The 15,324-nt window shown below is 37.6% G+C and overlaps 1 pseudogene; it reads right to left on the bottom strand.

Annotated features, from left to right (window-relative positions):
* Positions 1-7,086: 7,086 nt before the first annotated feature.
* Positions 7,087-8,013, bottom strand: LOC126061002 (olfactory receptor 958-like; annotated as a pseudogene).
* Between the last annotated feature and the right edge of the window lie 7,311 nt (positions 8,014-15,324).

Below are 15,324 nucleotides of genomic sequence, written 5' to 3'. Positions count from 1 at the left end.
AACTGCCCTTAGAACTAATTAGCTGATCCCCTCAGGTCATATTGTGGAGGATGATTACCTCATTGTATAGCTGCCAAATTACATCATTACATAACTGCCAAGCCATTGTGAATCATGGCCCAGCAAAGTGGCCTCACGACCTAAACCATCACAAAAGGATAAAAAAAAAAAAAGATAGGATAATGCAAATACCATACCTCCAAACCAATATGAGAATACACAAATGGAAACATTGCATAATTCCAGCCTCCTATATAAAACTAAAGCCCCAAAAGAAAGGGCTGTCATGGGAACATCACCACTGCAATAAATTACTTCTTACAGCAAAACAAGTGAAGTACTTGCAGCTTGAAACAAGAAGATAGGTCCTTGATGATTGCAGGAAGCGTACATGCACTACATCAAGGACAATACAATGTGTGCTTACAGTGTATTAATCTGACAAAAATAAGATTTTCACATGAACATTACCTAATTCCAAAAACTGAACTGGCCCAATAACATAAAAACCAAAAAAAAAAAAAAAAAAGCCAAACCTGTTGCTGTCAAGTTGATTCTGGCTTATGGTGACCCTATAGCCACCATATAGGACAGGGATATTTTTAGTATTTTAGTCAGGGCAGGGACTTCTGTAGGTGCTTAAATCTGAAGGAAGTTTATCCGCACCATGATGTTGTCCTGAGAGGTTATTGCAGGAGGTGCTTCAGGTAGGAGGAGTGACTGTGAATGACTTTTGTCTCCTTTCCCTCTGTATGGCAAGAAAAGCCTTGCAAGTATATTTACTCTTTCCTTTATGTTATTGGGAGAGTTATAAAAGCTTATCGATAAACCCCAGAGGCAGAAAATGTGAGTGGTACTCATGTATACCAGTATACAGGAAAGCGTTGTAACGGCCAGCATCTTATCAGGAACCATGGAGGCCAGAAAGAAGTGAAATCGCATATTCAAAGTGATGAAGAAAAAACAGCAACAACAACAAAAAAAACAGTCAACCCAGAATTTTATATCTGGTAAAACTATCCTTCAAGAATGCTAGAGAAATTAAGACATTGCCAGATACACAAAAGCTGAGAGAGTTTGTTACTGGTACACTTGCCCTTTGAGAATCCTAAAAGGAGATTTTTATCACGCTGAAATAAAAAGACACTAGACAGTAACTCAAAGCTACATGAAAAAATAAAGAACACTGGGAAAGACAACTACATAAGTAAATATAAAAGCCAGTATTACTGTACTTTTGGTTTATAACTTCTTTCTTCCCTATATTATATAAAAGGTAAATGCATAAAAAATAATTATAAATCTATGTTTTTAGGCCACAGTGTATAAGATGGAACCTGTGACAATAACAATGTAAAGGGGGAGAAGAAAAGATGTACAAGAATACGGTGTTTGCATATGACTTAAATTAAATTGATATTTTTCAAACCAGGTTGTTATAAGTTTAAGAGGTTAATTGTAACCCCCAAGGTAACCACTAAGAAAATAACTAAAAGACACACAGAAATTTAAAAAAGGAGGGAATCAAAAGGTACATAGGAAAAAAAGACAAAATAAAAGCAGCAATGAGTTGAGGAAAACAAATAGCAAAATGACTGAAGTAAGTCTTTCCCTTTCATTAATTACTTTAAATGTAAATGGATTAAACTCTCAAGACAAGAGACTCATTTTAGATATAAAGACACAGAGAAGTTGAAAGTAAAAAGATGAAAAAGTCATTCCAAGCAAATGGTACCCAAATGTAGCTGGGGTTGCTACATTATCATCAGGGAAAAAAAAAAAGAAAAAAGATTTTAAGTCACAAAAAGTTACAAGAGACAAAAAACAACATTATGGGTCGATAAAAGGTTCAGTTCATTGAGGAGATATAACAATTATAAACATACACAACCCAACAACAGAGCCTCAAAATATGTGAAAGCAAAAATTAACAGAAATTAAGTAATAGTTGTACAATAATAGTTGGAGACTTTAATACCCCATTTTCAATAAGGTATAAAACAAGACAGATTAATAGAGGACATGAACACCAATATAAACCAATTAGACCTAACAGACATGTACCAAACAGTCCAATTAACAAGAGAATGCACATTCTTTTCAGACACACGTGAAACATTCATTGATCATATTTCTGTTTCATTTATCTAAATAGTCTAATTTTCTACAGCTATTCCTCTTCTATTATGCTTTTTTGGATTCCTGGCATTTCACCAGTCTAATCTGTCAATGTCTCCTTAAAATGTGATGCTCAGACTTTGAAGGTGCAATGGCACTTAGAATGTGCCTTATACATAGGAAGGCACAAGTGCCTGTTAAATGAATGAATGATTTCTTCTTTCCCCAACTCTTGTGTTCCTTTATGTTGGAGTCAGTTTACTTGTAATATCTGAAATTCTTCCCACCCGTGTGGATACCTTCTCTCATTGAAAAGAAGAAAATGACAGCTCCTGTCTTCCTCTCGGTATCTAATATCCTTGAGATTTCTCTTTTTCAGGCCAAACGTTTTTGCTACCATGTTTATATATTAAATTGGTGTTATTTTTCTTTCCCCAAAAGAAGGGGCTTTCACAGGGATGTTAGTCACTGCTGAGAGGATGATGTCTGACTTCATAAGCCAGCACGTTTTTTACATTCATGTAGTCTCTGTATTCATATTTCTTTTGTTTCTTCTATTATCCATTTAATAATATCATTTTTAAAGTTACAGCCTCATACAGACCTGCTAAAAGAAATAAAGAAAAGATGTTTTGCCTAAATCAGGTTCAGAGTGCTAATGGCTGTAGCAATCTGTGCAATGGTGGAACCATTAATCAGTGTGAGAAACACAAGGAGAAAAAGAGACTCATGGGGGCAGATTTAAGACCATTTTTGAAAACTACTTCTTCATTGGAGATACTCCTTTTTTGGATGATTTGGGTTTCATTTTAATTGGACACATTGATCTCTTTCAGTCCCATGATTCCAAGACTTGTTGCATGACATCTTGTCCTCAATACAACATATAGAGTGTCCCAGGGACCCTAGATAGGTAAAAGTATCTTCTGCTGAGAGGATGAAATGGTCCTTGTTAATGAGGAAGCTTGCAACTGTACTAAAGGAGTTTTCATACTAATATATTAAAAATGAAATAATAGGGTGTGGGTTAGGAAGAATCAGAGAGTGGTATTGTTAAAATTTCTAGGAAGGGATTTAAGAAAATAGTGCCCCATCTACAGAGGTTAGTAGATAAAAGAACTCTAGCAATAAAAAGCTGCAATGAGCTGGGAGAAAATGAAGGAATGAAGCTTGGCAGTTGCCTTTGGTCCTACGTTCCTCTCTGTACTACTTTCCCTTATACAGGCCATTATTTTGAGCCATTCTATCACCTTTCTTTTATTTATTTATTTATTTATTTTCACTTCCCTACCCTGGATCCCAAGATTTCAAACATATAACCCTTTTCAAACCACTACTGGATAATTGGAGCCCTGGTGGTGCAGTGGTTGAGTTTTGTTGATAACCAAAAAAAAGTAACCAGCTGCTTCTTGGAAACCTTATGGGGCAGTTCTACTCTGTCCTATAGGATTTCTATGAGTCAGAATCCACTCAACGGCAACAGGTTTCAGGTTTTTTTATTGGATAATTGCAAAAATAGAAAGCAGGGAATATGCAAATGGGCCAATAAAGAAAAAACATTAATTTTAAGGTAATAGTTATACAAATTTCTATATAAGCCCAAAACAGCCATGATTAATGAGCACCCTTCTAGAAGAGGTCAAAATGAGTAGTTGGGTGTTCTATAACATTTGACTTCTGGTCATTGGAGTAAATATGCATTTCATATTCTTCCAAAGAACTAGGAATGGCAAAAGAGGGGCTCCAGTATACTGAGTACTTAGAAAATTCTGGGAGTTTGGCATGATGGGGCTTGGTTGTTTGTCTTTATGGAGAACTAGGAGAGGATCAAAGATCAGAGCTTTCAGTATGGATTACACCTCAACATAAAGAAAACAAAAATCTTCACAGCTGGACCAATAAGCAACATCATGATAAACAGAGAAAAGACTGAAGTTGTCAAGGATTTCATTTTACTTGGATCCATAGTCAATACCCACAGAAGGAGCAGTCAAAAGATCAAAAGACACATTGCATTGGGCAAATCTGCTGCAAAAGCCCTCTTTAAAGTGTTGAAAAGCAAAGATGTTCCCTTGAGGACTATGGTGTGCCTGACCAAAGCCATGGTGTTTTCAATCACCTCTTATGCACGTGAAAGCTGGACTATGAATAACGAAGACTGTAGAAGAATTGGTGCCTTTGAATTATGGTGTTGGAGAAGAATATTGAATATACCATGGACTGCCAAAAGAACGAACAAATCTGTCTTGGAAGAAGGACAACCAGAATGCTCCTTAGAAGCAAGGATGGCAAGACTACGTCTCACATAGTTTGGACATGTTGTCAGGAGGGATCAGTCCCTGGAGAAGGACATCATGCTTGGTCAGCAAAAAAGAGGAAGATCCTCAATGAGATGGATTGACACAGTGGCTGCAACGATGGGCTCAAGCATAACAACAATTGTGAGGATGGTGCAGGACCAGGCAGTGTTTTTTTCTGTTATACTTAGGGTCACTATGAGTCAGAACCGACTCGATGCACCCAACAACAACTAACAGAAGAGAAGTTAGCACCATACAGTTAGAACAAAGAATATCTGTCTTTACATCCATTCACCCATCCATGCATCCACCCTTCCACCCATCCACACTTCCACCCATCCACCCAAACACCCACCCACCCACACACCCACCCACCCACCCACCCATCTATCTATCCACTCACCCATCCATCCATCCGTCCTTCATTTATCTGCCTATCCCGTGAGACCACGACCAATTTTAGTTGCCAGTACCACTCTAATAGCCCAGTTAACTTCAGAAAATAGCAGTATCAATACAGAAGATACTTGGTTTTATATAAATATTAGGCAGGTCCCCAGCATAGGTGGAGCATGACTAAAATATGCAAGGTGCATTCTTCCTACTAGAGAGTTATCATTGCCTACCAGAGTTTGTTTCTTTGTGAAGGTAATGGGGCATAAAATGCCATGACTTCTGGCATTATGCTTTTGCCCTCCCAGCCCTGTCAGGGCACCTAATCCCATCACCGAGAAAGCCATAGTAACTCACATCCATACACACACCACACATTATGTCCTTCACCAGACTGAAGGCATCAGGAGGAGATTCACTCTGTCTAGGACTCCTCTAAGGTGAGATAAAATATCGTAACAAAGTTCGGTAATCTTGACAAAACAGTTTTTGGACATGCCAACCCCATCCCTCTTGGTATTTTAAGGTTGAAATATTCTGATTGATACTGTGGTAAAGAAGCTTAGAAACTCCTGAGATGGGTGAGATTGTGTTCTGTGACTTCAATTTTCTGCATGCCCAAGAAAATTGGCCAGAAATCGATCTCTGGTACAAGGACCTGAGGTGCAAGGAATTGCTTAATATGGCTCTTCTAGTCATACTCTTTGTGACTCCACACAGTGATTCAGTGGAGCCATACAAATAAGATGTATGGAACCTTAACAAGGTATGGTGGTTGGTGTTGTGTGTCAGCTTGGCTAGGCCATGATTCCCAGTATTGTGTGGCTGTCCTCCATTTTTTGATCTGATGTAATTATCCTGATTATTATTCTTTTTATGTGTTACAAATCCTAACCTCTATATGTTAATGAGGCAAGATTAATGTGAAGTGTATCTTGAGTCACAGCCTTGCAGGGAGGTATGACTTAAGTCCCACCCTTATTCAAGTCACACCTTTCCCTGGGGTGTGGACTGTATCCATGTATATATGGCAGGACTTTTTCTCCTCATCTGGAACTTGGGTCCAGCTCTTCTTTGTTTGATCTCTGGTTCTTGGAGCTTGAGCCAATGGCCTGTCATTTGACCTGCTGTTTCTGGCAGTCTCCACCTTCCACATCCTGTGGGCCAGTAGCCTATCACCTGACCTGATTCTCCAGCTTCCACAGCTTTGTGAGCCAGCAGCCTATTTTCTAGCCTGCTGATTTGGGTTCATCAGCCCCTGCAGCCATGTGAGTCAGGAGAAGCTTATGCCTGACCTACGGATTTGGAATTTGCCAGCCTCCATGACCACATGAGCCGTTTCCTTGATATGGTTCATGAGTTTGGTGAGACATTGCAGTGAATTATGGAACCAAAAGACAGCAGAGAGTATACTGAGATTAAGAGGAGCTGTTGGTGTTAGAGATGATAGAGTGGTATAGCATTTTGGAAAAGTTGGACTCTTGGGAGATCTGTAACCTCTGCCTCATAGGAATCAGCTTTGTGATGATCCTTCTAAAAGGCTTATGAAGTGGAAAGAACTGCTTTAATGAGCAAAAGTAGAAGACATTTACCTTCATGCCCAAGAAAAGTGGTTAGAAGTGAATCTCTGCTACAAGGACCAGAGGTGCGAGAACATTTCTATGTATTAGTATGGATCCCGTCTAAATGGACCTCCTACAAGGCACAGTTGTCACTTTTTGTACTTGAGGTGCTATGGTGCTCTCCACAGGGTGCGATCACTGTGTTCCTTAATGTTCATTCCTTCACTGCCCAGCCCTGATCAATAATTCAACCTCTGCCCTTGTGGGACTCAGTATATGTCAAAGGTCACTCCTAAATGATTATCCACATAGCCTTTTAAAAGTGTTTTTATATTCAGCTACCCCTATGACAGAGGTTGACAAACTATGGCCTATGAGACAAATATTACCTGTTACCTGTTTTTGTAAATAAAATTTTTTTGGAACACGGCAATATTCTTTTTTTTTTTTTTAATGCTATGTTTGGCTGCTTTCATGCTACAATAACGGAGCTGAGTATTTGTTATAAAGGTCATATAGCCACAAAGCATAAAATATTCACCATCTAGAGAAAAATTTGCCAATCCCTAGTCTATGAGAAGGCAGATGTCGCAGGTTTGTTGATTTCCAGCTCTCTTTGTGGTAGAAATACCATTACAACTGGCATGAATGTAGATTTTTAAAATTATTTTAATACCCATATAAGGAGAAAATAAAGTTTATCCACAATCTGACTAGTGACTTCCTTCCAAAACAATCTGGCCCCCAGCCAGTTTCTTCAATGTTACCTTGGCATGTTTGTTTCTCAGAGTGTAGATTGTGGGGTTCAGCATGAGGGTGACTACATTGCCAAAGATCTGCAGTGTGCTTACCAACACCTCGCTCAAGGGTGGCTGACTACAGATGAGGGCACAGGGCCCAAAGAACAGTGTGACCACTGAAAGGTAGGAAACACAGGTGGTTGCTGCCTTGTGCCTCCCTTCAGCTGACTGCATCTTTAGGATTGCAATGACGATTTGGACATAGGAAGCAAGGATGAAGAGGAAGCAGGTCATGGGCACAAGGTCGATGTTGGTGAAGCTCACAGTCTCAATGATAAGGATGTTCCCACAGGCCAGTTTATAGGGAAGATGTCACAAAAGGAATAATCTACCTCATTAGACACACAGTATGGCAGGTGGAAGGTCAGCATAGTAAGAATTGTGTATAAAAGGAACTAGTAAGCCAGGTGCCAGCAGCCAACACTGTACACACCCAGTGGTTTGTGATGATGGTGTAATGCAGTGGGTGGCAGATGGCAGCAAACCAGTCGTAAGCCATCTCCGTATAGAGCAGGCACCCAGTGCTGCCTAAAAGTGGTAGAAAAAGATCTGGGACATACAACCACCCAGGGAGATGAGTCGGTTCCTCAAGAGCAGTTTGGCCAACATCTCTGGGTTGCTCACAGAAGAGAAACCAATGTCTAACACTGACAGTTTACAGAGAAAGAAGTACATGGGGGTGTGGAGGCAGGAATCAAACATCACAGCCAAAAGGACTAGCAGCTTTCCTAGCAGAGTGCAAAGGTAGAAGATCAGGAAAGCAAAAAAGAGCAGAGTTTCTTGCCCCTCTGCTTGTGGAATGTCCAACAGGATGAACTCTGTTACTAAGGTGTGATTCATTATCATCATAGAAGTTGGAAATCCGACTGGAGAGGAGGAAAAAGGCAGTATGTTATAATCCAAAGTACAAATTTTGCTACCTTTCCTATTTACCATGCCAGGATTGGAAAAAATGTGATAGACTTAGTAGATTCACAAGAAGAAAGGAAATCATAGCTTTACTAATGAAAAGATACTTTTTATTATGACTCAGAATGCAGGACAAGCGTCTTCAGAAGGAGTGCAATATGTCATTGGGAGGTCTGAATGCAGGTTACTTGACTGGCAAATAGATCTTATTTTACTACCGTTAGTATAAAAAATAGCAAATGACATAAAGAGTAGAAACATTGAAGACTAAGAAAGGAAAGACAAAGACAGAAAGGAAAACGAAATAGAGAAAAAGAAAAAGATAACCTGAAATTGTGGTTTGTATAGAATTTTCATAACCTTTTTCAAATTAGGCCTTAATAGAATCCTGTAAGATAGGTATTCTTATTTGCACCTCCTAGGTGATGAACAAAATAGGAATGAAGGGAGTTAAATAACTTGCCAACATCCTCACATACAGCATGTGGCAGGTAGGGATTCAAACCCAAGGATTCTAAATGCATTATACCATAATTGGGAAAGAGGAGAAAGAATTATGGAAATGTGGGTAAAATTAAAATCAAAGTATTCTCTGTATTAAAGGAACCTTAAAGGCTATTTAGTTCAATCATTCATTCTTTTATTTGGATTACTTCATCCACATCGCCATAAAGTGGCTGGCTAGTCTACACACAATTACTTTAAATGACAGAGAAAGTTTTACCTCTCAGACATTGTTATTCCATCTTTCTAAAACCTTGATTTTTTTCTTTTTATTTTTTGTTATTCTTTTTGTTGGTGGTGTTGGTTGTTTGTTTTAAGTAAATTCTATTCACTGTAGCTCTTACCCATTGGCCTTAGATTTACTCTTGGGAGCATAATAAATAAGGTTTCTGCCATATGAAAAATCATTGGAAATTTGAAGGCTACAAGTTTTTAGTCTTCCTTGCTTTGGTCTAACATGTACTGTTTTTCCAATGCTATTTAAATGGCTTGGCTTTGAGTTCCTCAGTGATGGTTGTTGTATTATCCCTGTCCTTCTTGTCTACTATTGCTCAACACTCCAGTCTGAATTACAATGAGGGATGGTACCATTGCATCCCTCACTCTGTTAGTGTACCGTAACATCTCACGGGGCTTCAGAGCAAATTTGATAACACCACGGTCTGAAACAGAACTTTTTTACATGTAAATTTTTAAGGAGCTTTAACTATTTAATGCTGAGACCATTCTTTTTTGTTTGTTTTGTTCTGTTTCTTCAAAATACAAGTCCCTACACAAATCATCCATTACTCTCCAATTGAATCTTTTTGGTATTTGGCCATCTCTCAAGCTTATCAAAGCATCTTTGTGCACAGTCAAGAAATGAAACAACATAAGGCTTTAGGCAAACCTATTGCAAAAGACCTCTTTAAAGTGTTAAAAGGCAAAGAAGTCACTTTGAGGACTAATGTGTGCCTGATCCAAGCAATAGTATTTTCAATCCTCATATGCATGTGAAAGCTGGACAATGAATAAGGAAGAATTGATGCTTTTGAATTACGGTGCTGGTGAAGAATGTTGAATATACGTGGACTGCCAAAAGAACAAACAAAAGTACAGCCAGAACACTCCTTAGAAGGGAGGATGGTGAAACTCTGCCTCACACACCTTGGACATATTATTGGGAGGGACCAGTCCCTGAAGAAGGATATCATTCGCAGTAAAGTACAACGTCAGCAAAAAGAGGAAGAACCTCGAAGAGATGGATTGACACAATGGCGGCAAAAATGAGCTCAAACATAGCCATGATTGTGAGGATGGTGCAGGACTGGGCAGTGTTTCCTTCTGTTGTATCTAGGGTCCCTGTGAGTCAGAACCGACTCGATGGCACCTAACAATAACATCCAATATAAACTATCTTCTTTGCTGAGTGATAACCTCTTAATTATGAAGCCTTCTAGTTTCCAACTTTAAGTCCTTGCCCACATAGAAGTATATTTTATTTTTCAAAGAAAAAGTTAAAAGGAATCTATCCAACATGACAGCAAATTCTTCTTTACTAAAAGAAAAGATCTGTGGATATTGTACATTCCATTCCTGCTCAGAATAGAAAGGAGGCTTAGATTTTTAATGATCTTTTCAACTAATTTTTTTTTTTTTAACACAGCAGGATATTCTATTCAGAGCCTATGGGTAGATAAAGCAACTCCTTGAAGAGACAGAATATTTTATGAAATTCTAGAGATTTTTTCTCTTCCAAAAGTAATTAGGAAAGAACAAAGTCCATAATATACCTGGCTTTGAATATTACATGTTTATGAATCTTCCTCATGAACTCAGTTGGACTTAGCACATTAACCAGTTTTTTCTCACACGTAAAGGGAAAATAATCATCAAGTGCAAAATCTGGATTAATATATAGAATGAAGAAGAAAAAGAGATTATTAGGTTTTACAAAATCCATCATACTCACACCCTTGTGCTTTTCTCCCTTATTGCATCAGGAACTAATGAGACATCCAAAATGTTTATGAAAAATAAAAGCTGAGAGATCACTTAAACTATGTCTTTTTTGGTGATGAATTATATTTTTTCTTGAAATTTTGGATAAGTAAACAATCCATTGATTCTATAGGTTTAAAACAAGAAAGGGGGAAAGACTATTACATCAAAATTGAGAGATTATACTCCCAATAATGCAAATTAAGAAAAGTTTAGCCATTAATCAGAAAAAAAAATTAATGTCTACAATGTTGTTATCTTTATTCAACACACATACATTGGTCGTATACTTTGACCAGACATCAGGTGAGTTGCTGAGACACCAACATTAATAATTCACAGACTCTTCTACCAGGAAAAGCACAGACTAGTGGGAAAATGAAATACAAATTAAATAAGCATGATTTAGTGTAATAATTAGAGCATTAAAGGTATGTGTATGGTAGAGTTAGGAAATTAATACTTTCCTTTGGGGTTTTGAAAGATGTCTTTACAAAAGAGGAAAATATCTAGGATCTGTAATATGAAAAATCCTAGATGATAAGATTTTGCTTTAATCAATGATGCAAAATAATGAACTTAATATTTTAGTTAACTGGCTTTAACAGCAATGTATAGGATGTTTTACAGGATGAATAGTATACAGCTACGGAGACAAGCTAGGAACCTAAAGCAACCACCCAGTCAGGAGAGGAAGAAATGATAAATTCACATGAAGTAGAATTGATCTCTTAGTAAATAATTGGAGTCCCTGAATGGCGCAAACAGTTAATGAACTCAGCTGCTAACCAAAAGTTTAGATGTTTAAGTTCTCCCAGAGGTCCTTCAGAAGAAAAGCCTGGCAATCTTCTTCCAAAAAATCAGCCCTTGAAAACCTTATGAAGCAGTTCTACTCTGATACACATAGGGTTGCCATGAGTCAGAATTGACTCTAAGGCAACCGGAAAAGAACAAAGAAGTAAATAATTGGATGTGAGGGCAGGAGGACAGAATGAAGAAAGGAAGTAATCTAATGTGAAAAACTAGGTGGATAGTACTGCTGTGATATGAGATAGAGGTGGAATTCAGTGTATCATAAAATGAATATCCAGTTTTTTTTTTCAAGGTAAATAACAGAATTGTTTTTGTACCTGTTGGCTTTGAAGAGTCCACAGACTAACCAAATAGTGATGTCCAAAAGGCAGTTGGAAGCATGACTCTCAGGGCTAGACACTGAAAACATGGAAGTAAACCAGATTACTCCAAGAATGTGTGAAGAAGCAGAAAAATACTGACGAAAGAACATGAGAGAATATTTGTGAGAATTTAAGAAGTCTGGAGAGTTCTGAGACCTCTTTCCCTTCAACTCATTATCAATCCTCAGATTAGTCTATATCTCAGATGCACTGTTAAAGTCAGTGAATTTAAAAAAAAGTTATTAATTAGTACATATATACATACATATATTTGTATGTGTGTGTATATATATATACATACACACACAGAGATATTTGTTGCCATTGAGTCTCTTCCAACTCATATATATTAACTTACTTACAACTCACTCTGAGCTAAACTGTATATATGAATCTACTTAATCCTTTCTAAAAACCATCTACAGCAGCTATTACCATTATCCCCAACTTGTGAAAGTGTAAACTCAGACATAGATTAAGTAACTTGATCAAGGTTATCAGACAGTAATTGATGAAGCCAAGTAAAAATAGAGACACTGGTGAAGTGTGGGGGAAGCATAAGTCATAGGATTCCAATTGGTTCATTTTAGGATATGATTATTCCTGAGTGGTTTAGAGCCTCAATCTAGGTCCCAGCTATCCCTGAATATTGGGGTAAAAAGAAGCCTCATACATCTGTGTGTTTTCATAGGATACATCAGACACTTAGCTGGGTGTAGAGAGGAGTATCAGGATGAGTATTTATTTGATGTATGATAATATTGAAGCTAATTGCAGAAAATGACTCATCAAGTGACACTAATCATTTGAAATCTGAGACGATGACTCTAAGGGACAAGAACTCTGTAGGTGTATTAGGATGGTTACATTAAATCTCTTCTCTTTAGCAAATAGCAAGACTTACAGGAATAATTATACCAGGGGACATTTAACAGATCAGGAACCAACACCTTAAGGTTCCAATGGGTAATCTTATGGCAAAACTCCTTGACTTTAAAACCCATTGCTGTCGAGTCTGTTCTGACTCATAGTGATCTATAGGACAGAGTAGAACTGCTCCATAGAGTTTCCGAGGAGCGCCTGGTGGATTTGAACTGCTGACCTTTTGTTTAGCAGACAGCCCTTAATCACTAAGCCACCAGGTTTTCCTCAACTTTAGGTGTGCCTTTATCATCATCAGATAAAACAGGGCCATAGAGCAGGTTTATGTGTTGATACTAATATAGAATTAATCTTGGGTGATTAAACCTGAAAGGAACCAAAAAGATGGTGTGTTTATCTCTCAAATATTAGATGAAGAGGTCAAGAGAGAAGGAATTTTCCCAGCGTCATAGACTCAGGATCAGAATTTAGGTCCAAGATATTTTGTAGTAGAAACTCCATTACAGTGATTCTGAATCCATTCCATCTAATCTCTTGAATTATATTTAACATTTTATGGTATACACGTGCTCGTGCGCACACACACACACACACACACACACTTTTCTGGAGAAAAGATCTAATAGTATTCTTGTGTTCTCGAAATGGTTTAAGACTCTCAAACAAGATAAGAACCACTACTCAACAGCCTAAACTAGAAAACATAAAATATGATCTCTATGACTGAACAGGTTAAAGTTAAATGTAAATAAAGAAAAGAAACTTGTATTCATTTTTCATAAAGGAACAGTGAAAATTTTATAACTACTTAGAGCAAATGGTGAAAAGAAAAAAAACAGCCACAGTAAAGAAGAGATGCCAAAAGGGCAGAGAGGAAGAGAGGAAGGGATGAAAAGATACAAAAGGAGAAAGAGAGGCAAAAAATGTACGTAATAAAAAGTGATGTTTACACCTTTTGTGTATACAGTGTTCAGGTCCAAGTCAAATACAGGCTTACTCTCTTCTGTTCTCTGGCATTACTTGTGGACAATTTTCTAGATCTCCTTGTTAGAAAGGACTCTATAGATCAGCTTGATCCTGGAGCCTTTAGGCTTGTGGTGTTCCTATGTCTCTATCCTTGAGCCACGCAAGTTCTGTGTAAATAAATTCCCAAACCAGACCCCTTTGATCCTCTGATCTTTTCTATAGGCTCAAAAGCCTTGCGCAAGTGTGGGTATCAGAAACTTAAACAGAGCCGGCATCCCTAAGGGACCATATCCTCCAAAGTCTGCCTTGAGTCCCTAAGGCTTAGAGGTTACATCACTTTCTGAGTAAGTAGTTTGGAGAAACTAATAATTATTTTATAAGTGGGACATGACCAGTCGGTCCTTGTACACAAAATGATGAAGCTATTGTTCAGAACTGTAGTGGGAGAGCTACCAGAAACCTGGAAGAACATTCGACTGATTATCTCAACTGGATTAGTTTTACCTGAAAAGTAAAGAGATAATGATGCTTACAAAAAATTTATCCCTGACTCTTTTCAAAAATACCCATGAGTCCTCCCAAAACCAATCAGAAGGTTCAGGTACCTGAGAGCCATAGCATAAGACTTTGAGTGAAAAGATCTGGGTTCAAATCATGGGCAGCTTACTTAGGCTGTCTGAAGATCATCAAATTTCTTTATCTAAAAAATTGAAATAATACCTCTCACAAACTCTTTTCATGAATTTCAAATTAAATGCCGTATATGAAAAAAATTTTGAAATATGAATTATCTGCATATATGAAAAATTAACATTATTTAAATGATTTTTATTTAATAATAATTTTTATTTAAAAATGACTGGTATAATGTCTTGAAGAAACCTAGTTATAGGTATTTAGTAACAGATTTCTTGAGATACAATTCACCTATCGTAATATTCACCCTTTTAAAGTGTACAATTCAATGATTTTAAGTAAATTTACCAAGCCGTGCAACCATTACCACAATCCAATTGTAGAATATTCGCATCCCTTCAGAAAGATGCCCATTTGCAGTAACTCCCTGTTCCCACAACTAACCTTAGGCAGCCACTTATCTACTTTCTTGATAGACTTGTATTTTCTGGACATTTTATATAAAGGAGTCTTATATGTGCCCTTTGTGTTTGGCTGATTTTACCTATTGTAATAATTTCAAGGTTTATCCATATTGTGCTTCATTCATTTTTACAGTATAAAATCCTCCACTATATGGATATAAGGAGCCTAGGTGGTGCAATGGTTAAGAATTTGGCTACTAATGGAAAGGTCAGCTGTTAGAACACACCAGCTGTTCCAAGAGAAAAAATGACCTGGTGATCTGCTCCCATAAAGGTTTCAGCCGAGGAAAACTTATGCGGTTGCCATGAGTTAGACCAAATGGCATCACAGGGCGTTCTACATGTGAGGTAAGGGCAGAGGAAGGATCATCAATGTGGAGAAGAGGACATTCCTCCCTACTAGTGCTAATACAGGTAGTCCCCAATTTATAAGGGAGTTCTGTCTGACACCTTTGTCCTAAGTTGGCTCTGTCTTAGGGAATAGCTCTTTTTTTTTTTTTTTTAACTTTTTATTATTATTGACTTTTATTATCAGCATCTTTATAATTGCAATCTTTATTTGTCTTTGGGGCTTTCGATCTTTGTCTTTGGGGGATTGGCATGAAATGATAACATTATCAAATTACATGTTGCAA

Source organism: Elephas maximus, chromosome 17 (assembly GCF_024166365.1).
Source record: "Elephas maximus indicus isolate mEleMax1 chromosome 17, mEleMax1 primary haplotype, whole genome shotgun sequence".
NCBI classification, from domain to species: domain Eukaryota; kingdom Metazoa; phylum Chordata; class Mammalia; order Proboscidea; family Elephantidae; genus Elephas; species Elephas maximus.
This window is presented reverse-complemented; position numbering and strand designations above follow the sequence as displayed.